Source organism: Oxyura jamaicensis, chromosome 3, assembly GCF_011077185.1.
Source record: "Oxyura jamaicensis isolate SHBP4307 breed ruddy duck chromosome 3, BPBGC_Ojam_1.0, whole genome shotgun sequence".
NCBI classification, from domain to species: domain Eukaryota; kingdom Metazoa; phylum Chordata; class Aves; order Anseriformes; family Anatidae; genus Oxyura; species Oxyura jamaicensis.
The window spans coordinates 56189622-56214275 of NC_048895.1; the positions used below are offsets into that span (position 1 = coordinate 56189622).

General features: G+C 36.6%; 1 long non-coding RNA gene across 1 annotated transcript; it reads right to left on the reverse strand.

Moving 5' to 3' along the window:
- Positions 1 to 16276: 16276 nt before the first annotated feature.
- LOC118163949 lies at positions 16277 to 23384 on the reverse strand. The gene is made up of 3 exons (XR_004749267.1): positions 19371 to 23384; positions 17563 to 17566; positions 16277 to 16736 (listed from the first exon to the last, which is right to left on the reverse strand). It is a non-coding gene; the product is annotated as an uncharacterized LOC118163949 (long non-coding RNA).
- Positions 23385 to 24654: the final 1270 nt, after the last annotated feature.

The following is a 24654-nucleotide window of genomic DNA, read 5'->3' on the forward strand; positions in this document are numbered from 1 at the left end:
AAAAAAAATGAAAAAAGAAAAGAAAAAAAAAAAAAAGATATCACAGGTTTTTTCTCTTGTCATGCTTTCATTGAGCTGTTGTTTTTCGTTAATTCTGTTCTCAGTTTGCTCTTGATATCCAAACCAGCAGAAGCTGTTTTGCATTAGGAAAACTGGTCATATATGTATATATGTAAGCATGTATATAACAACTCATATATATATATACACACACTTTTATGGGGAAATATATAATGGTACCTCACCAAGTGGCTTAAATTTTGTCAGTCAAAAATGATGCAGCTGGGGAGATTTTATACCAAGGCAGAGCTCCCCCCTGCTGCAAGAGAGAACAAGAACTGTAGAAAGGAACTTTCTCTTTCACAGTAGTATCCTTGCTACTTCAGGATCCCAAAACCAAACACTGCCCGGTTAGAAATGACAGTGTTGTCCTGTGGGGATAACAAGCAGTGAAGACTTTCTGGATGACAAAGTAGGACTTTTTTTCTGGAGACTATCTCAGAGATGCAGAGCAGCAAACAGCAGGCCAACTGCTCATGAGAAAATGGCCATCTTTACCTGGCAACAGCTCACTGTGCCACATCTGCCTTTAATCAATAGCAAAACTATTTGGTGTAGGGTGAGTACTTGGAGAGAGATTACTTCTTTGAAGACAATGCTTTTAAATCAATTATGAGACTTAATATGACTGTTGAAACAAATTCTTTGTAAGAGTAACAGACATCTCTTTAACAGCTACAGATATTTCCTAATACTAGATATTTCCTACTAAAAGTGCGGCTAATCATCATGTTGCTAAACCATATTAACACAAGATGTTGCAAAAAGGTTTAAGATACTGGGAATTCACCATTTGCATGTAGTGAAAAAATGAAAAAAATGAATATTTACTTTCAAGACCAATATGGAAAAGAATGATGTTAATGTTCCCTTTCTAATTTTGAGGTAATTAATCCACTACTGCTGCCATAGCTGCGGAAGCCTGATATCTGATGTGTGTCATGCTGCTGCTTAGCAATAGAATTTGTGTGCATGGATTAAAGTGATTTCAAGGTCTCTGTCTCAGAGTGAGAGACTGCAGGCTACCTTGCAAGATCTGTCTCAAGTTAACATTGCACACTCTGTTCTGCACAATATGTGTAAGAGGAAAAAATCACCAAAGTCTGGGAAACAATGCTGCGATCAACCAGTGAAAAATTCTTTATATGGCTATATAGTGGGGGATACAAACAGAAAGGCAAGAAGATCTTTTCATTCTTTTCTTACTGTGTCTGTAGTGGCAATAATGCTTTATTTTTATTAAACTACAAACTATGGTGGCTGAATATTGTTAGGTACAGGGACAGCATATTCTATGAATATTCCAGACTGTGTCATGAAATATTAATAGTGAAAAATATTTTTATGAATTTTACAAGCCCTGATTTTTATGGCTTTGTTCTCTCTCCCCCTCTTTTTTTTTTTTTTTTTTTTTTTTTTTTTTAAACTTACAGTTAGGTTTATGTCCTTACATTTTGTGCAACATTGCATGGGCCTCTCTGAAAATATTTTATAAGAATATTAAAGAATGTTCCATGAAATAATAATATGAAATGTCACATTTTATATATGGATACTTCACTTTAAGATTTTAGAAACAGTATTTTTCTTGGAACTTTTCTTTTGAAACTTTCCTCCTTACTATATCAATCACTTTTAGGAAAAGCTGTGTTTATTTTCCAAAGAAGTGTGAATACTGAAACTGTGGTGCCTGTAACAGTGCAAAAGAGAAAGCACTTGAACACACAACAATAAAAAGGAAGCTTAAAATAAATAGTGCAATGCTATAAACTTATCATGAAAATTCAAGATCATATGCATTCTTAAAAAGTCTAAGGGAAAAAAAAATGGCTTTATACCATATGACCATTCCTGGCTTTCTGCCTGGCCATTCTCCTATCTTGGAGAAAACATGGTAGATACCCCCAGCTGAGTTTATAAGTTCAAAGGTGAGCTCCCAGAAGCTGGTTTTGAGGATCAAAGTCTGGCCTTTGATTTAAAAAGTGAAGGTACAGGGCTGATTTGAACTGCTGCTCCCAATACTTGTAATTCAAAAATTATTGCTGAGTGCTGAGATACAGCAGACTAGGACTGTTTCATTATGCTCTGAAATAAAGTCATCTTTACAGTCCTGCAACTCTTCCTTCTTGAGGGTCTTCTATCTCACCCAGACTTACCAGCCCAGGTCAACCTTTGCCCCTAGCTGGGTCACAGTGGAAGCCACCCTTCACAGTCCAGAGAATCTGCCTGAACTTCCTGGCTTTTCTACTGAGTGTGCCAGAAAGTCTTTAAACATAGCCTCTTTCCTTCTTTCCCTGCATTTGAGAGACCACGAAGAGCCTTCCCTTTCTGCTTCAGGTGTAGATGAGGTAATCAAAGGAAGAGGCAGGTTTCTGTCTTCAGTTCTTGTTTCTGGAGAGCTCTTTTCCCCTCAGACTAAAGATGCTGTTCAGATAGGGCCAGTTCCCACTGCTAAGAGACTGAAGAGGTGGCAAGTCAGTTTTCACTATGGTCCTTAATGAGATGGTTTTGTCTGTGTGCCATGCAAGGGTGCCTTAATGCTGAGTGAGTGAACGTTTCTTGTGGACTGTTGATTCAGAAGGCAGGGAGAAATGGCATTCAGCTATTATGTGTGACCCAGTACCACATAAGCATGGGCTTCCAGGGACCTAGTGGTAGGGAATTAGAAGGACAATGTTCACTAAAGTTCATAATTGGTTGTACTGCCTATAAGTGGTTGTACTGAATTTAATTTCTTTTGTCTCCTGAAGACAATCATAAAGTGAACAGTGACCCTACTGTAATTTTACAATGCATGTGCAGAAACTCAGGAGCTAACATACATTCATATGTTTGCCTTAGTGGTACTTCCTCTGTGTGCTTTTTATATGTGTACAAAACTTAGGTTATGAAATACTTCCTGTACTAAGGTTACCAATGGCTAAAATGCTGTGCTTTGTGCCAGATGAAATGTCTCTGATGAAGTGCTGAGAGCATGGCATATACAGTGCCTGTACACATTGCACTCCAAAAAATTCTGCAAAGCCTGTGACCTCAAGCAAAGCAAGAGACAGTCTGGGCAGCAAACTAATTTGGGGAGTTTCCACAAAACATTTCAGGTTTTTAATCACTATCATTCTTTTCAGCCCATTTCATCTCCTTACCCATGATCAAACACTCCAGAGGCACTAAATGCATGGAGCATGCTGCTAGTGCTGTTCTTACATTTCTGATTGGGGAGGATGCCCACTTATAAAGGCTTACTGGACTTCCATTTCTCTCAAGGGAAAGAGGATCCTCTGAACTTTATCCCAGCCTCAAATCAATGAACCTGGGAGCAATGCTCACGTTACAAGGTGAAGCACTTTATTGTTATGAAGAACCTGTAGGATGATGAAGTTGGCATCAGCAATGAATAATTATTAGGGGCCTGATCTGAACTGGTCTCTGGTATCTCAACAGGAGGATAAATGTGGTTAGCAAGTGCTTGTAGAATCAGAGGATATGCAGGAAAAGCTAGTCATTTGTGGTGTGATACTAAGCACAAGGAGAAGCAAAACAGGAAACGCAAGATCATGAGAGAATTGAAAATCAGGGCTTCATTGAAGAACTCATTCATTTCTACTAAGTATACTTTGAAATTATTAGTTATCAGACAAGAGAGTAGATCACAATAAGCTACCCAATACTTTTATCTAAAAAAGTGTCTGTAGCTGTAAGTCATTTCAATGCCATCAGTTAAATTAAGCACCAGATGACCTCCTTAACCTTCTATGTAGACTAACCCAGAAGTTAGAGCTATTTAAAGAAGGTAACACTGGTAGCTGGTGTCTCCTCGAGAATATTAATATGAGGAGGAAACAGGTATTTTTTGTACAAAACTGAGATAACACAGATCCATTGGGATCTGTGTTCTAGCGTAGCAGGCATGACCAAATACTTGGCAGAAGTGAGAATGAACACCCATCCCTGAAAGCTTCTGAAATGTCAAAAAAAAAAAAAAAAAAAAAAAAAAAAAAGAATTTTGCTTTGAATATGTAACTTATCAAATGACCAGATTTCAAGGAGCAAGGGTTTTAGCTGGTTAGGCTAGTTTCTAGTACCAATCAACCTGATTCATTTCTAATTCTGGATTCTCAATTTTTTCGGTCATGGATGAATCAGTTTGGAAGAGTTAATAAAACAAGTCATTCTTCACCTATTTTTAGAACCCAACTTTTCCTATAAAACAAATTCTGGGCAAGATTTCTCACTTCCGGTTTCTGTCCAGATGTTAAAGATTTGGAACAACTGGAAGAAAAGCTGATCTCATGGTATTTCCATCAGGTTCCACCAGTGGAACAACTGGAAACCTCATGAGGAAAGCCCTTTAAGTGTTCAGACTAGTTTTGCAGACTCAAGAGCTGAGGAAACTTTGGATAAGATTTGAATAAGCATCAAAATATTTGGATGCTTATCAGAAGTGAAACTAAAGTGAACATTATGAAGTTCATTCATCATTCTTTTTAAAAGCCACACAAGTAGTAACTAAATATAAGGATCACATAGAAACAGAACTAATTGCACATTAATCATAATCAATTAGCTTTTTCCCATGTCAAAAAGGGATACTCGTTTTATGCAAAATATAAATTGTAAGTTAAAAAAAATTGCAACATTATACCAAAAAATTTTCAAAGAGCTGAAAGTTGCAGTTGTAGTGCAAAAGCAATACATTTGTACAGATGTATAAACCTTTCATTACTTTTAAGAGAATAAACAAAAAAAAAATGAGACAGTTCAGTTTAAGTAGCTATCAACTGCTCTTCTAGAACTTTTCACTGTGTTCAAACTCAAACTACAATAGTTACATAGCAGTATTTTAAGCCAGTACTGTACAGTATGCTTTTATATGTATGAGTAAAATGTTCTTGCAGTCTGACTTTTGAATAAATTATACAAAAAAGAGAACAGTATTCATTCTAAACTAGGTGAAAAACTGACTTCCCTTTATAACTTAAATTCAATTTCTTGTGCATATGCTTTATTATAAATTACATGAGCATATTGTATCTGTTCCACGGAACAAGAAAGAAAGATGTCTGTTTCTTGAGCCTGAAGTACTTAATGGAGTTATACAGGTAACATCTGGTCTGGCAGCTTTCAGCTCCCCAAACTGAATGATTAAGTATGCTTTAAAAGCTGAACTAGATAGGACAGACTTTGGTGTGAGTTCAGAGCAATGATTCATGCTTCAGACTGCCAGGGCATAGCTAGTACAAGAACTGTTAGTTAAAATTAAAAAGTACTTGCCATTAAGAATATGATCTCAGAGAAAAAAAATCAAAAACTGCACTTAGTTTCAAAGCACATTTTAAATTGCCCCCACCATAATACCTGAATACATGACAACACAGCGCCCTTGAGAGAAGGTGTGGCCTTATCCTTATTTTCTAAATAGGGTACTGCAACACAGAGGTATTAAGGGAAAAATTACAGAAAACGGCTCACATGTTAAATGTCCAGCCTGAAATACTTAGGATATAATTTTCCATTGTGATTTTCATGCTCCATTTAAAACACTTCTATATTTTGAAAGTATATTCCTCACATGTAGCTATAAGTACTCAGCTGCCCTCATAGTAAAAACTAACAGGCAAGAGGAAATACAGCAGTTAATCATGATTTTCTAAATAAAGCTGGGACCTTGAGGAGGGTGCAGTAAGTAATGAAAGGTAAATCTAAATATATGTCATTATGTGGTTACTTTCTACCATGTCCATCTCATTGAGCTTCTCTCCAGGAATAAGTCCTATACTCACCTCTCTTTGAAACAGGATCATTTAAATCTAGAATTTCCACTTAAGCCATCATATTTTACTTCAGCTTCACCTGAAACCGTTACAATATCCTTGTTAGAACCTACAACTAAAGAAGAAAAAACTGTGAAAGAAAAAAAGCTAATCTGAAACAGATTACAATTTATTTATTTGAAGGAATGCTGCTAAATGAGCCAAAATGAAGTCAGAATTACCAGATTATATATATCTGCCTTACACAAATTTGGATGTTTCCAGAGGATGATTTAGGAATCCACACTTCTGCAGAACTGCTTACTACTTCTTTGTATCTTCTTTTCCTTTCACAGTCAGAACATAAATTTGTGAAAAAATATGCAGATAAAAAATAAAAGAAAAATCAAAGGTATATCCATGTTATGAGAATGATTACTAGAGTAGGAATATCTTTTTGTGAATGTGGAGGATGAGGAGAAATACCAGTGGTGACTTTGCACAGAACAGTGATAGAACAAGGAAAGAAATTCAGTAGTGGAGAAAAACACACCAAAATTTTAGACTGCTTTAATTCAGAGCTGTAATGGAAGACCCAGTCCTCCATCTGAATATGCTTAATTCATTGTGAAAGGTGAGCTAGATGCATATGTTTTCAATTTATTTTTATTTATTTTTAAACACTGCTGTGACTCATCATTGAAGTAAGAATGCATCTACTCATATTGCAACATGAATGTGCAAGGAATGTCCCATGAATTTACCATTTACTGAAGACTAAATTATAAATAATTTATAACATAGATGTGCTTTCTGTATAAATTTAGAATTATAAAGAGTATGTTTGTAGAATGTACTTATAACTTGTCATAGCCAAGGTGAACTGGATTCACTTAATTTATTTTACTGTTACTTCCATCCTCATGTCTTGGATGATTATACTTACACTTTTGTCTTTAACTTAAGAGAGAGTTTAAGAAACACAGTTGGGGTTATATTTCTATACGATGAATAAATAGGACCTGGAAAAATCTGGTGGGAGGGGGAATGTCTGCTTCCCTGCTGTGAAATCAAAGCTTGACAAAAAATATGCAAGGAGGAAAGAAAATATTTGTCATTTAATCCTGTGTGAAACTTTGATGTTTCATTCTTACTGTTATAATTTCTTTCCTTCCTGCCCTGCTTCCCCCTCCCTTCCTTGTCCCTTCACCCCACACCTTCCTCCCTGACAAGCATACGATGGTAATTTTTTTTTTTTTTAATTAGACATTCTAAATTCAATGTTATTCAGCTTAACTCTACATGAAGACCTACTTAAGTGAAAAATTCTGACTTGATTTTAAAGTATTCAAAAATCAATATTTTCAGAGTATTTTGAAAAAAGTAGGTTATTGTTTATATATATATAAAAAATGAAAACCAAGCCTTTATTACCTAGATATATTCAGTCATTTCCCTGAATTGTATTAAATTTTTGAAAGCATAACAAAAAGAACAAACCGTACTACAAAGTCTGTCAAAACCTCTTCCTTAATGAGAGAAAGACAGAAAGAGAGAGAGAAAGAGAGAAAAAAGAAGGAAAGAAGGAAAGAAAGACCCACCTCTAACTTTGTCATAATTTTAAGCACTGTTTTGCATTTTTGCTTGTGAAATATGGACCAGTCCTACCCTCCATAGAAGCATCTCCCATACTCTTTTGCTGGAACTTTGTTTAACTTCCTTAAGCATTACTTTATATGTGGATAAATTATATATATCCATACAAAGCAATCCTGTCAGAACTAGGAGTGTTTGGAGAGGGTAAGTGCAGAAGCAGCCGGTAGCATAATCCCGCACATACCACAGCCATCTCCCTAGGGCTGTGGTTAAAAAGACACTGGACAGATGAAACTACTCACAGCGACAGTAAGAGCCTGTCACTTACCCATGCCAGATTCCAGCTGATGGGAAGAAACCACACATTTCTTTCTGAAACAAGGAGCAAACCTTGCCTGTGGACCACAACACGCAAGGGGATGACAGATCCCACAGCACAGGAATTGCAGCTGTTACTGTGCTCCCGCAGCTCGCTTCACATCTCAGCCTTATGGTGTGAGAGGTATTCATGACAGCAGCTGCTACTTACACGCTCTAAATTTTATAGTATAGTATAGTATACATTAGGATTATTGTTCTTCTAAGGAAAAAGAAAAAAACTCTGTTCTTAGTATTAATAATATGAATTACTTTTTACTTAGAAACACTCCTGGTCTCTGAAATCTGTTACAAGAAACAGTGACAATCCATTGCAAATAATGTAAATAGATATGAGCTTAAATATTCAAGATTTCCAAAGATTAAAGATGTTTGAATATAATTTCTTATTTTCATAACTTTCTTATTTTTCTGTTTTAAATTATTTTCATTAGAAATGAGCAGTCGTAAGAATACAGAAGGTTAAGGAATAAACTTAAAATAAGTGCCATGCAAGAAAACATCTGAATTTAGTTGAATGGTCTTTTTGATAATCCACAAAGATTAATTTAAAAAAATACAGTAATTCTTTTGAAGTTCACCATTTTCATTATGATGTTAAAAAATCTTCCTGAAGCTAACCTTTGTCTAATCTATGATGAACATATTTATTTTTTCAAATAGAAAAGGAAATTCAGACAGTTGAATGTTAGTGCTGCCTATTAATTTAACAACATTAATATTGTCAGTAATTTATCAAACTGGAGGTATTTGGCGGACCAGTTAGAGGTAATGACTCAGCAGTTCAAATATGTCCCTAAAGCAATGATCTAATAAACAAGGTTCTTTTACTTCCTGTTATTGGAATCCAGTTCTCAGTGACTTGCTTTCACCATCAGCCATCATGACCCTAAACATCTACCTTGGGGCCTTTAAATAAAGTCTCAGTGGCAAGTTGAATGGTCCTATGTTGAAGACTGACTTCTCTTTTATCCTAAGCATATATCTTTCAAGTTACAGAGAAGACATGTTAGCTGAATGGCTTGGGAAGGCAAAAACATCTGCCTCGAATTCCTCCTATGAAAAGGAAATCTGCAGCACTAGGACCCCACTTACAAATAGCAGCCTTAGGGCACCTAAAATAGTATGTTAGAAATATTAAAATGCTGGTAGTGTTATTTTGTTTATCTTTAAATATTATTACACAAGGCTGCATTTAGATATTCAGAGTGGGTGTTCCTAAGGGTGCTGCTCTTCCTCTCTTCTTGCGAAACAGTCTTCCCCCTCCCATCTCTGCCACTATTGCCTAATGCGTTTTTGAAGTACGATGAAAAGGACACAGCAGTGTCCACAGACCGCAACAATGGCTCCCTACTCATCTTTCTGTCCCCCAGGCATGCAGCACTCCCCCTCCACCTTCTCTTTGCTCAACAATAGGCAACTGGATCCACCCATCACTGGAATTTCACACATCATCTTGGCAAATAAGAAACAAGTTGACAAAGGAGTATAAAGCTAAAGGTTATTGAGGAAGAAGGGTGAATAAGTATAAGGTGGCAGAATAAAGATGTCTGCGGGGTGATTAAGAAAATACAATAAATCTGAGGTGAGAAGTTCAGAAGAAAGATACTAAGAAAATGTCAGAAGTTTTGAAGGTGGATTGGTGGAAGAAGGCTGGATGGATAAACCACAGTTTTGCCAAAGAGAACAGACAGGACCATGTAACAAAGAGAAGAAAAATGTGAGACAGAGCGAAAAATGCACTCTGCTACAGAGTGAAAAATGGCAAGAAAAGTCATAGTAGTGAGAAAGAGAAAGAACAGAAAAAGACAGGAGGTACAGAAGGAAAACAAGAAATTGAAGTGGAAAAATTGAAAATATGAAAGAAACATTAAATTTACTAAAATTATAATTATTAGATCAAAAGGAATGGGGTGTGGAAAAGATGATGTAAGAACTTGAACTTGGAATTCAGACATTGCAAACAAGTATTTTCATAAACATTTTAAGAATAAAACTTTGTTATAACTAACAACTAATTGTTAGGAATATAATTGTTGTATGGGAAATGTACTTTTCAGAGCCCTGTTCTAACATATCATACATACTATGTGTAAGCATGTGTGTAGGAGTAATTCCCACTATTGTAAACATTGGAGAGATAAGTAATCTAAATCATTAAAAGCCATGAATTTACAGCCATTACATTCTTCCTCCATTTCACATCATTTTCTTTATGAACTTGGATGCAGACATTCATTGAGCTAATGAGAAAAATGGAGCTGAATTTGCTCTAGTGTCTGGAATGGCTCCCTATGCTTCTTGGTTCAATAGCCAGCCAGATTTAAATCTGACTTTTGTAGAGCTTCCATAAATAACCAACTCAGATTCAGGGAGATCCAAACACCCCAAATTCCCGATGAAGTCAGTAAGAGCAGTATCTAAGCTGCTCTACAAATTTTGTCCCTTTATTTTATATCAGAGGAAATTCCTCTATTGTTAAAAACAATCCCCCCCCCAAACCTTTCCTTTTTGGAGTTATAATTACAAAGTTACCTTGAATTATTGACATAAACATTTCAAAAGACAAGAAGAATCATTATGATGTCTCCAGTGATGGTTATTAATGAAACAGTCTTTAGAAGCTTTACAATTGTTCTTAATTTCTTTACTCTCAATAGAGAAGAAAAAAGTCATTTATCTGTTGTTTCTTTGATAGCTATTAATACTTAAGATTATTAAAGTACAGCTAAAAGAGTATAATAGTAACTCAATACACCATAAACTTAGCTATAGGACAGATTACTGATTTCAGCCAGTACTTCCACTGAAATCAGCAGTGGAAATAATTTGAAACTGCTCTGCCTACACAAGCAGAGCAGCTTTCCCCCTGAGGTCAGGGGAAAGGGAAAGGTTCCCACTGACTTCAACAGGCTTTGGATTAAGTTGTGAGTAAGGAGCTGCACAGGGTAAATGATGGTAACAGACTCTGGGGCTTTGCCAGGTAAACACAGAAAGAGAAATAGGGAATTTAAGAATGCTTAATTCTTGGAAGAGATGAGATTCTTTTTCCTTTTTTTTTTTTTTTTTTTTTTTTTTTTTTAACTCTAATTAGTCCTCATCCAAAAAAAGCCAGGAGGAAAGAAGCAGAGAAAAACACCGAATTTTTCTTTTGTTTTCAGTTCTTCCACAGAATGTGAGAATATTCATGAGAGAACAATCTGTTCTGAATATTCTTTAATATACTAACAGTGATGACAGCCAAAATACAAGAAGGCATGATCTAGGAAATTGGTCAATGGTTTCAGAGCCATGGGCAATTCTTCTAAACATGGTTTTAGATTAGACTTCATACTATGGAATGGCATTGTCAGCCATCATCTGTTGTGTGCTTGTTTGGTAATAGTTTGAAAAATAATATTGGGATATCGCCTTTGATAAAATAGATAACATGCTTATTGAATTTGTGAATAGTAAGAGCCAAGAAATATCCCCTTTACTGAATTCTGGTTTCATTGAGCTTGTAGTAAGACATCCATCTAAAAGTTGTTTTTCCGTGGGGACATAGCAAAAATTGCTCTGAATTTTCCTTTGTTTTTCATGTTTGTAAATTAGTTGTGTTAATTCCTTTGGAATTACACTAGATTTAAAAACTATTACAAGGAAGAAGACTTGAAAATCAGTAATGTATATACTAGACCAGATTTAAACATCTTGATTTATTTTCATGACATATGCTGGACATGTAGCACAGTCGTCAATTTAGGCACTGCAAGTGCTTAAACATTGTATTCTTTAGTTTATCAATAGATTAACCTTTATTTCTCTTTTTAAGCGCTTTCAACTTAAGTAGACAAGCAAAAGAAGCAAATATAAACACTATATGTAAACACTATATCAATTTTATTATGGTAAAATTATGTTTTTAAGATATAATAAACAGATAATTTTTACTGGTCAGCCAGTAAAAAAAAAGAGTGTCATAGGAAAGCAAGTTCATAAAGACTCTAAACTTTTAGTATAGAGGAAAGCATTTGACATTTTCTGAGCCAGAAAGCACATTCATCTTTACCAGTGTCAGCAGTACAGATATATGCAATTTACACATAATTGTCTAAGCTGAAAAAATGTGGCACTTGAGGCTTTCTTCTTTTGCAAATTGAAAGTTTAATAAGTTAAGCTTCCAGCTATTTTTTTTTTTTTTTTTTTTTTTAGTCATGTAAAATGAGTTGGGAAACACAACTAAAATATCTTGACAGTAACCCATTCACCCCCAAACTCAAATTTAGCAGGAAAATAATACAATGATACACTAGGGGTTCTTTGTCATGGCATGATTATAAAAAATCATCCTAGCAATTAGATTAGTACAGCACAGTACATTAAAAAATGCAGTTTTAATTAACAAGACAAAAGTTGCTGCAGCCAAGCTAGAAGCAATATTTTATGTTCTACTTTTGTTACTTGAGACAATAGGTATATGAGCCTTGATGGTATTACATGTCTTCTGACTTGGCTCTCTTTTAACATGGAATAGTTTTTTTACTTTAAATACATAATAGATCCAAATGTCTGAGGTTTGGATTTTATTTTCCCCTAAGGTAATAGCTCCTTGACAACTCACAAGGCTTTTTCTACTTGTTTTCCATAAGAAATAGCAGGGCAGGGTGAATAGTTAGTACAAAAGACACCCTCTTCAGAGAAAATGTCATGTGTCACTATCACAATATTTTTAGATATCTTATACAGTTATTTATAGTTGACTGAGAACTAATTAATTTGTTATCTGCATGAGGATTAAAAAACCCTAAGAAGCCATAGATGCATACTAAGAGGGTGCTGTATTCAGAAAATAACACAGAAAAACAAGCAGTTTGCTAATATGTGTGTTACTCAAGTAAAATATTGTGCTAATAAAGGAGCTAAGAGCCCATTTGTGGCTACATAAATGTAAATATACTATAAGTTATGTTAGCTCTAGATAATATTAGATTTACTCATTTAAATTACCAATGTAATAAAGCCAGGTCGTGCACAGCCCAGTGAGTAAAATCACCAGACAAGAGTTAAGACCCATAATCTGAATGAGGGTAACGCAGTTTAACCAAAAGCGGATGTTTCCTCATGTGATGTTTTATCCACTTATTTCTACTTGTATTTAAAGAAGATTAAACCATGTCAAAATCAACCTTTTAGTCATTCCTCTTTAAGCCACGATGCACTAACATTTCAAAATTGCCTTCTGTTTGATGGATACTGAACTGTGTCCCCATGGTGTTGATACCATAACAATAGAAAGCAGCCACTTGGGACAATTTTGATAACTAGAATATGGCCTTCTCTCCAACCCCTCTCACTGCCCACCTCTTCACAAAAGCTCCTTCTTCTCTTGATTCTCCCAGTCTGGTGGAGCCTCCAGCCTTGCAGCTTCCATCACACAAACCTCAGCACTATTGTATGTAGTGCTCAGGGGAATGTGAGAGGATGCCAGCCTGGCTCCCACTCTGCCAGGGCTTTCTTCCCTGTTGTTCTTATAAAGCAAATAATTTCCTGTACTGTCTTTCTTAGAACCACAGCCTTTTATCTATGTCCCTTTTTCTTCATGCTCCCTAATGTCCCAGCCTGCCTCTCTGGCTCCTCAGACTTAGAAAGCAGGGTTGTTAAATTAGAGAGACAAGCCAGCACAAGTCAGACAAAATAAAGGCAACTGGCAGAATTTAAGTAATCTGTGGGCTGCTTTTAAAGAAGACTGTGGGAAGTGGAAGTGGGAAAGATGTCTGAGCCATTATGGAACTATCCCTGTACTTTGAGTGGCTCTATGACTGGTTCCAAACACAGTGGAAAAACAAATAAGCAAGTACCAAAATAAAAGTTTTGTGTCATTGAATTATACATTTTCTCACAATGCTATTGGATGCTTGGTCCACTGTAGAAGCAGCGTGGATTTTATAATTGATTTTATAACTGATGAATGAAAATATCAGTTTTCTGATATTTATTATATCAGAATAATAAATATATTATTCTGATATAACTGATAAATAAAAATATCTGAACAGATAAAAATTAGGTTATATAAAGGATAGGAGTAGAGTTTAGCACAGCTATCTATGCTACTTCCTTCATTAGGGGAGAGAGGTATAGGTTTAGAAGAGCTATTCCATGTCTTTTGGATGTCTATAATGAGCTGGGAGAACTTGCTTGCTGAAAGATGCAGTGACCACAGGAGTGAAGACCATCAGCTTACTGTGGATGCCTAAATTGAACCTGACCAATGTCACATGACATGAATCCCATATTCACTCCACAAAATCATATTTTTTTCCTTTCCCTTTTCCTCTTATCTCACCAACTCTTTAGACTTATCCAGTCATCTATCATACCTTCTCCTGTAACTTGCAGACCTATTGCAGAATCACAGAATGGCCAAGGTTGGAAGAGACCTCTGAAGATCATCCAGTACAACCCCCTGCTGAGCAGGATCACCTACAGCACATTGTGCAGGGTGGCATCCAGGCAGGTTTTGCATATCTCTAGAGAAGAAGACTCCACATCCTCTCTGGACAACCCATTCTGGGTGCTCTGTCACCCTCACAATAAAGAAGTGCTGTCTCATATTCAGACAGAATCTCCTGTGCTTCAGTTTGTGTCTGTTGCCTCTTGTCCTCTTGCTGGGCACAACTGAAAAGAGACTGGCTCCATCCTCTTGACACCCTCTCCTCAGATATTTATACACATTGGTGAGATCTCCCCTCAGTCTTCTCTTTTCCAGGCTAAACAGGCCCATCTCTCTCAGCCTGTCCTAATATGACAGGTCTCCAGTCCTCTAATCATCTTTGTAACCCTCCTCTGGACTCATTCCAGTATTTTCATGTCCCTCTTGTACTGGGAGCCCAGAACTGGACACAATACTCCAGGTGTGTTCTCACCAGGGCTGAGTAGAAGGGGAGGATGACCTCCCTCAGCCTGCTGGCAACACACTTCTGAATGCAGCCCAGGATACCATTGGCTTTCCTGGCCACAAGGGCACATTGCTGGCTCATGGTCAACCTGCTGTCCACCAGGACTCCCAGGTCTTCTTTCTTCTTTCTTAGCCTGGCTGTGCCTTTATTATTATTGTGTCATGGCAAGCTGAAACTACTTTGCACATGAAAGAATGTTTTTCCTTATTTCAAGATAAGCCTAAGTTTTTCCAAAAAGTTTCAGATACAATTATGACCTTAGCTAACATTATTAAGCAAAAGTTCCAGGTGGGGATAATTCACTGCTGGTTTTGTTAATTGTGTAAATGTCATTGATAAACTTACTGAGTTTCACATACTCAGATTACAGGCAAAGTCTTTTTCCCTGACAACTGATGCTGATTTTCATGAAAAGTCTGTTTTACGTGTATATATATATATTTCCTGTTACACAACAGGAAATGTCATCTTTATTGGCTCAATAAAACTGCTTCTCAAAATAATGAGAAACATTTTAAATGGTATTGCACTTTAAATGTAAGATGGTGAGATGTGAATAATTAAATTCAGTACCAAAACACTTGATCTGCAACTCCTGACATATCTTGTTATAAACTTCAAGACAGGAAACTGCAATTTCCCAGTGCCAACATTTATTTTAGGCTTATTCTAATCAGGATCCCTGTATACCAATGATTCACAGGTTTTATGTGTACACCCTTATTATGATATACATACAACCATACTGAGGAAAAACTTGGAGTACAACTGATATACAAAGGGAGATTGAGGTAAGCTCCAACAGAGATTGTCCTTAGAGTGACAGAGTTCCTTTTACTCCAGAAGAAATTACTCTAAAATGCTTACTTATTTTGCATGACAGCATAGTTTATAGAGATGATTTGCCAGTATTTCTTTAGATGTTTTCTGCAGCTGAAGGTTTTTTACACAATGTGCACACAAATAAAGTGATAAGACTGCTTAAATGACCTTCAAATGAGCAAAGGAAAACCTTATTTTTAATGGTTGCTATGGCCATTTATATTTGTTAGTTTGTCATCCACTTATAATCTTTCCTTTACAGAATTAGTAAGAAAGAGAATAGGCAACAACTTAATTCAATCACAGCAAATGAAAGATGGAAACAGACCCCACACAATTTTTGTATTTCCTTTCTCTCTTAAGAATGATACTGGCATCTAAACAGAGACAAATTAAAGATGAGAAGGAATCTGGCTTTTGTTTTTGCAAAGTATAACAATAAGCCAATGGTATATTTACAAACACAACCAATAACATATCCATCTCCATAGTTGTTTTGGCAGTAATACGTAGGTCTCAATTTCCCTTTACACAGTGTCAGAATTCAAGGTACAAATGCTCTCTTCACCTGGTCCAAACTCCCTTCCCCTCCCAACACTTATTGCTTACGGTGAATGACGATACAGGCTTCAGGAAGGTTATTCCCTAAAGTGAGTGATGCATGGTCCAGACCCACCTTGTTCCAACCCCTTTCTCCACACTGCTCCTGGGAATCTGATTTTTTTTTTTTTTTTTTTTTTTCCTGAGTTGTCCTCTTATGATCATACCCACATGTTTTAGTCTCAGCACTACACCAGCTCTCTAGATGCCAAGTGAGAGAAATGTCCTCCATGGGATTTCATCCACCTCCCTGGCTGACCTCTGCTGCTGCAATGCCGTCTAACAAGGGCCATGCCTGGTCTTAAATGTTCAACTTTTCTCTCCTGATATTGAATCCAGATTTCTCCATCAGCTGGAAAGAATATGGCTTAATCATTACCTCTACCGTGAATGTTGATTATAGGTTTTTAACTTTCTGCCCATGTGGTAATCCTGTCACACTTATTGAAAGCTGCATAAAGCCTTCAAGATTTTGGCTGTTGGATGCTATGATGGGATCTCAAAACAGTGAAAATTTTGAGGTGGGTGTGCTTGTACTTCTTTTTAGAAGGGACTGTACTGAAAATTACAGCAAGAACTTTCAAATGTCCTGACATAATCAGAACACAGGCTAAAATGAGGTAACTCAAAAGAGATCTTTAGATCAAAGATCTTTAGACAAATCAAACAAAAATCAAAGGGCTTGAGAAGACATTTTCTCTGTTGCCTACTCATGTTTTTGAATAGCAAGACCTGTATTGAAGTTCTGACTTCTAGTCTATTTCCAGTAGCTTTCTGCACAGCAATGAGCACTGCACTGTTTCCCCTGGGGGTCTATGAAAACTACTTTATTTTTCCTATTAACTTTGTCCCTGCTTTCCTCAAAATGCTCCTAGCATTCTGTTTGTTATCTCTTTCACATTTGCTTTGTGGCCTTCTCCCATGCTAAACTTGCTTCCTCTACAGCAGTGGCACAATCTTCAACTTCTTTTGCAGGGTTTGCAAGGATAAGATAGCCTTGACAATACAACAAGGCAAGCCTTTCTTATGAACATCTATACAATCCAACAGTTTAGAAAGATTTTTATTTTAAGATCTGAGAACATTAATGGGACATTTTCCTTACTCTGAGGGTCTTCTCAGAGGTAATAGGGTGACATGGGATGAGAGCCAAGTGCATATAATCTTCCACCATATGGTTTAAGACATTAGAGAGATGACTTTTGAAGGAAAGTCTATATTACCCTTCCTTCTAGGCTAAACCTTTGATATTGTCTTTCTCCTGATATTTACTTTCTTGGCTGTTGCTTCAGGCTCGTGCTTCTTTACTCACAGGAGATCTTTAAAACTTTTGCAGGTAGCCGCCTCCTTCCATAGACCTTTTGCATTTTGTCAGAATGATAAATACATTAGCACCTGGTCACAGAAGATTTTACTTGACTTTGTCCTGTCACTGTAAAACATTATGCTCCTATTTTCTCTGTTGTGAGATAAGCTACAGACTTTTAACTGGGTTCTCTTTGCATGCATTTGTTAGCAGAACACAAAGTTTACACCACAGTGATGGCCTTTGTAGAACCTACAGCATACATCTAAGTGCTGTATCAATGTGCATTTCTTTCTTGACTTTCACCAGCAACATCAATAAGAAATCTCCCTCCTACTTTTCTTTAATTAGAAAAACATTAATGATATATAGACTCATAACAGTTGGAAAAGACCTCCAAGATCATCTGGTCCAACCATCCCCTTACCACCAACATCACCCACTAAAACATGTCCCTAAGTACCACATCCAACCTCTCCTTAAACGCCCCCAGGGACGGTGACTCCACCACCTCCCTGGACAACCCATTCCAATGCCCAACTACTCTTTCTGAGAAGAAATTTCTCCTAATTTCCAGCTTGATCCTCCCCTGGAACAACTTGAGGCCATTCCCTCTTTGCCCTATTGCTAGTTATCTGTGAATAGAGGCCAACCCCCAGCTCTCCACAACTTCCTTTCAGGTAGCTGTAGAGTGCAATAAGGTCTCCCTCCTCTTCTCCAGACTAAACAACCCCAGTTCCCTCAGCGGCTCCTCACAGGACTTGTGGTCCAGGCCCTTCACCAGCTTTGTAGCCCTTCTCTGGACATGCTCCAGGGCCTTGATGTCCTTCTTGTAGTGAGGGGCCCAAAACTGAACACAGTACTCGAGGTGCAGCCTCACCAGAGCTGAGTACAGCGCGATGATCGCCTCTCTGGTCCTGCTGGGTACACTATTCTTGATACAAGCCAGGATGCTGTTGGCCTTCTTGGCCACCTGGGCACACTGCTGGCTCATGTTCAGCTGAGCGTTGGTAATCTCTCTGGTTTCCATTAAGCAAAGCAGAAGCCAACAAATAAACAGGATTACAATAGAAAGGTGGTGGAAACAACATGCAAACTATGCATGAAGACTATATGTGTAAATTTGTTATTAACATACAGCAAAAATCCTTGTGCTTAGATCATTACTGCTGTCATCCATGCCCGTTTGAATAAAGTTTCACAGATAGCTATAGTAGTGTGTGTTAAAGATAGATCTTTGCTTAGTGGACAAACACCTTATAAAATGACTGGACTATTGCAAGGAGAAGTAAAAAGATATGGTGACTTGTCTTTGTGGCCTTTTTTAGGTCTAAGATCTTCTGCTGAACTTGTCAGAGCAAATCAAGGTAGGAATCACTGATTATATATAGCAGAAAACTCAACAATTAAGCTAAGATTTCAGTTTGTGAATGGGGTAGCAAAATGTTGGTTGGTTGGCTGCATTCCTATTTAGCTTCTGTTTATAGAATAAAAAACCAAAAACATTCTTTGCCAACACATCAGTGTTCAGAAAAAGAATTTAAGATTTTAATACTCCCCTAAAACTGCCCTAAGTGAGAGGCCCTTTTTCATTTAAAATCATAACAGAGACATATGAAATGGTATGTAAAATAGAGTTCATCACTAAAGTAACAAGTTCTTAAAGCCGAATTTCATTTTTCAGTAGACACTGTTTGAAGGTTTCCTGGACTTTTTTTTTTTTTTTTTTTTTTTTCTTTTCCCTCCCAATTGCTCCAAGACAATGCTTCTGATATCTCTGTTCCTTTCTGTATCATACAAGAGAATTTCACAGCTGAGGCTTTCTGATCTGAAATATTTTTGTATCTAGTTCAGTAGTTTATGGAGCACGATTTAAGATACAAGAATGGAACTTTTGCATTAATATGTAGAAATAACCATGTTTTTGACTGTAGGTGGAAATGGCTGGGAGAGTACACACAGCGCTTCTTTTCATTAATTTCACTTGACTCATGCCCTCCTGCCTTTCGCTGGAACTCTTTTTAAGAATTGGAATTTCCTTTGGAAGAGCTTGCAGGTGGCTCCAGTGCACACTAGTTAACTATACTATTTCAGACCTTTTCTGTTTACTGAAACACCTTGCCAATTTGCAAGTGATTTGCAGTTTTTTCCACTACTGAGAATGCCTGGTGCATTTTATTTCACATGGAAATGTATTACCTGGCTTCCATTAGAAAAATCTTTTATAAAGGATAGCACAATGCTTTAATTATTTTGTTTTCATAATGATTTTATGATTACATAACACTTCACTGTACACATGAGATTCCTGTACACATCTTATTTTGCATTTACTTCTGTGCTGTGTTGTGAAATATATTTATTTTGGCTAGATGCAACAATCAATCTATACCAGTTCATTATTTCTGGAATTTCAAATTCAAAATGCTACCCAGAATTTATTAGGATTTCATTTAAAAATATACAAAGACAAAACATAAGGATAATACACAGGTAAAGATTACTCCCCAAAAGTTGAAGTTTTCCATTTATTTAGTTATTTTTAAAATTGTAGATAGGTTTTCTTTGCACAGAGACTGTTGCACTTGAATGACTGAGATGACTGTGCAATCATACACTAAGCACAGACTTGTTTATTCTGAAATAATTTACATCTACCTGGAAGGAAGACTAAACTATGCAGTAAAAGAGCAAATTTATGTTCCCAAAAGGGAACAAAGGGAATTGTATTGATCTGACTCCCTGTAGAGTTCTACCAAAACAGAAATCATACAAATTCAGCCCTAAGGTGGTGCTGAACTAAATATTACATTATTTATTCAAATCAACTACAGAATTAACAGCTTTGATTTATCAATTATTCAATAAAAACTAGCGCCTGGTAAACAGAGATACACCATTCCTACCAACATTAAGGTTTAAGAAACTCTGTAATAAGTGTGGATGCTGAAGGACAAAGCTTTGCTATTGTCTGTCATTAACATGCAATTGTTATGGCCCTCAGCACTGATATTTAATTAATTCATACAAGCAGTCCCACACGGGTAATTGACCTAAGGAGCAGCATAGAGTCAATTTTAAGACTTTTTTCTTGTTTGTAAATATATGTGTAATCTACTATTTCCAGTTATTGTTTACAGTTCTTACATTTCAGACTGCTGCTGGTAATTAGACCTTTTTTACATGTCCCCCCAAAATTTATTTATTTTTTTAAATCTTCTCTAGAACCAATCTTTATAATACTAACATAGTAATCATAAAGAACAGGCTGCAGTCTAGACAAAGTCAGTTAAACTCAAATTTAGTTTAAGGGACAGCAAATAAAAGCTAACAATGCTAACACTGCAGTAATGAGAAATGCAGGCTCCACTGGAAAGTAAAGTGTTTACACAGACTTAACAGAAGGTGAGCTAAGTGCAACTGAGAGCTACAACACCTGACAGAGAAATAGGCAATTCCTTAGATTTTTGGCGGTAAAGCCCTCTATCTTCCTCACTTTTAATGTAACACAACTTATAATTCATCTTTTTTTTTTCACTTAAGAGACAATCTTGTGCACCAGAATCAGCTGTATGTAACATGTATTCAGGTGCCTCCTGCAAATAGGACAGAGCTTTAGCAAAGTTTCCAGAATCAAGCTTACCTGGTGATGGAGAACTTGATATAATTACCTGGAACTGAAGATTAGAAACATACTTGAGGAAACTTCAGCTCCCTTGGATAAGGTTAATTTTGGTGGATAACCTTTTTCACCTGAATATAGGCATGTAAAGTAGATGTCAATGAGGAAAACAGTGTAGCTTGTCATGAGAATGTGCTGCACAAACTTCACTACAGTGGTTCACTTGGCTTCAATGAATTTGAGTGGAATTTTGGCTGTGCAAAATTTTGAACATTGCATTTAACTGTAGTGTATGTATATGATAAAGAAATTACATTTATTATAACCACTTATTTAGCACTGTTTTGCATTAACATTGAAGTATGAAAGCTTATAAAGACTCTCTTCTTCCCCCAAGACAATTTTTTGTTTGGAAGTACTTTGTCTGAAGTGTAGGCAATCCATGTGAAAACTCTACTTTAAAATAATTTAAATATAAAAAGGAAACATTTATCCATTTCTGCTAGGGGATATATTACTGAAGTATAGCTGATGCCAAATACTTCTCCACATTTCATTTATTAGTAGGATTTTCACATGTGCTCTTTGGAAAACAGAAAACATTTATGCAAATTAAATGGGATTTGGTATGGCTCCAAAGATGTTTCAGTCTGCATCAGTTTCAAAATAGAATAACTATTGTATAGCAGCAAAATAAGTCTTTGATGGCATTTTGGTCTGATGAAAAAAAAAAAAAATACATCAGTGGCTAAAGTTTCTGCACCAGTAGACAATGTAGGTTTAATGCGTTAGGAATAGTATAGTTAAAGTCAGCTCCTCCCTTGTAAAGGTCATGATCAACACGCTTAATTTGACAAATGAGCAACAGAACATTGTTCTGAGAAACCTGTTTAACAGTTTAACACTTTAAGCATAACCTGGCTACTTAAACAGTAATGCACAGAAGTGAATATTTAAATGAACTCATATCAGGAAAGCACTGGAACCCTGTTGTTGTCTATTGTAGCCACCCACAGCACGGCTGTGGTGAAGCACCCTGACACGGGTTTCAGCTGCAGCACCAGCACTCGGAACCACAGGGCGGTGAGGCTAACCAACAACACCAAAATACAAGTTGCTAAAATTTTGCTGTTAGCAGTATATATTAAAACTTAGATATGGCTGCTTTTGATATAGTAATGCTCCTCACTTGGAGTTTAAGAGCCTTCCAAAATATGTCCTTCCTTTGCATAAAGAAACAAAGAGCTCCCTCTTGGCTTTATCTGTCCGTCTGAGTATTTGGAATTTTGACTGCATGGGGAGAGGGAAAAGGATATTTACACTACCCAACTTTAAGCACTTAATGTACTTCCTTCCCCCTTGTCTCCGGCATCTGCCAGGTTTACATTTGCTGTGGCTATAGCACTTCTGTCTCCTCTCAGAACAAAACACCAGAAACAGCCTATCACCTCTAGGCTTCTGATAAGCCTCAAGGAAACCACATTTAAATTCATGACAGGTACTCAGCTAATCATTTTTAGTAAATGATAGTGCTACTATAAATATTTCATAAGGAAAATGTGTTCATGTGTACAAGCAGCCATTCACCTACTTCAAGTCTTCTACAGAGAAGTAAGTTTCTGATTTATTCCATTAATCCCCCCACCCAGTTTATGCAAGATTATGATAATAAGCCTACAACATCAACAGTTCTGGTGAGATAACAACTGAAGAGAAACATCACAGGACATCATTTGATTTTCAGATATGCAAAGAATTTATCTACCGAAAGCTATCGATGTCATCAGAACTACCACTGAGTTGAGAATATTAATATCAAACCAGGAGGCTGAACATTAGCAACAATGAAGCATATGTCTTCTTTCCTCAAATTTCCCACACTTACAACTATAGATCTCATAGAAGCTTCATAGTACCTGAAGCTTCCTCACCTTGCTCTGAGAAACACAGGGATATATGGGGTATATCCTGGGTGTGCCGCTCTGGATGGCTCTGCTCAAGCGGAGGGGCTGGAGGAGTTGGACCAGACAACATCCAGAGTCCCTTCCAACCTCAACCATTCTCTTGTCCTGTGATGTGGAGGTTCCTACCTGGAACAACACTCAACTCTCCACCTTGGCAAATAGGTAATTTAAATGGAACTGGCATCTGTCTGGTATGTTGAAAAAGTAGTTTTAAATAGTACATATTGATGAAATACAGATGTTCTTCACATCTTTGGGCATTATAGAATGAGATATGTTTGCTCTATACCAGGTTTTACCATCATACATGGAATTATTAACCCCACCCACCTGGATATAAGAAGAGCTGGAAATATGAAGTGACAAAAATGAAACTTTAAATTGATCAGTGAAAATGTGCAGTAAATTCCATGCAGTATTTAATACAACTCGGTTATGAGATGTCATTTATACCTGTAATATATTCCAGTCACTTTCTCTACATATTTCACTTCTCCTGAGTGAAGTCTTTAGTCATGAAAGAGAAGCTGAAAGGCAACTGAAGCTTCTGCTTTTGTGGTGTGTTTGAAAATGTTAAACTACCTGTGATCATTGTCAGATTATTTCTGTGTTTCTGTACAGAATTTTTGTGTTAAAAAAATACAATTTTAATAGTGACATGCTGAAGAGTTAAAAGTTATGTTTCGAACTTCCTTATTTCACTAGGACGATATGATTATCCCTATTAAACTGATTTAGTTTACAAACCATCTCTGTTGTTCATTGTGATAATTTCCAGAGTGTATGTTAGTACACAGCCTTAATGTGTAACATCTTGTTCAGTTGTTCTCAATCTAGGAGTTGTGATCACGAAGCCAAAAGCAGAGCTTAAATTCAAACAGGAGCAGAACTGGTGTTCAAAACTGGAAATATGAAATCTGGAAGTTGAAAGTACTGGTTTAGCCTTTCTAAAACCAGGCACGCACTGAATTCCAGGTGTGATTTAATGTTTTCTTTCTAGCATTTGGATAATTTGACTGCCAAAAAGAAACATCTGTGGGTCTTCTGTGTAGTCCCATACTGATGCTGAGTTCTTAGATCTTTTTCTGTAAGATTTGGAATCTGTGACAGGTTATGGAAAGCAGAATTTTCCCAAAGGTCTTCACCTAATGTGTAACCCAACTTGGATAGAATGCATTGTTTCCCCCCTTTGTTTCCCTTCTGCAACACTGGTATAATTTATATCTAAAATATTGTATTAGCATGCTTCATGATCAAAGGTCCTGTGTTTATATAAAATACTTATTAGAACCTAAATATTTCTTCAAGTTTGGCAGAACTACAGGAGGAAAAAAAAGCAGAAAAAAAAAAAACAAAAATAATGGAAGAGGAGATTAAAACAAAGAATGCAGATTAGATCATTCGCTGGAGTAATCTGTCAGAGCACTGGATTCCAACTCCAAGCAGGCAAGGAGTATGGGCACTGTTACTGCTGTGTGGAAATTGCTTAGCTCTGAGGAACAGAATTTGTGCTGAAAATACCATTTATAAGAGCACATTTGCATTATGCATTTCAGGATTGTTGTTTAAAAGTTATTAACAGCCTATTTTTACTGCCAGCCTCCTTTGCAGGAAA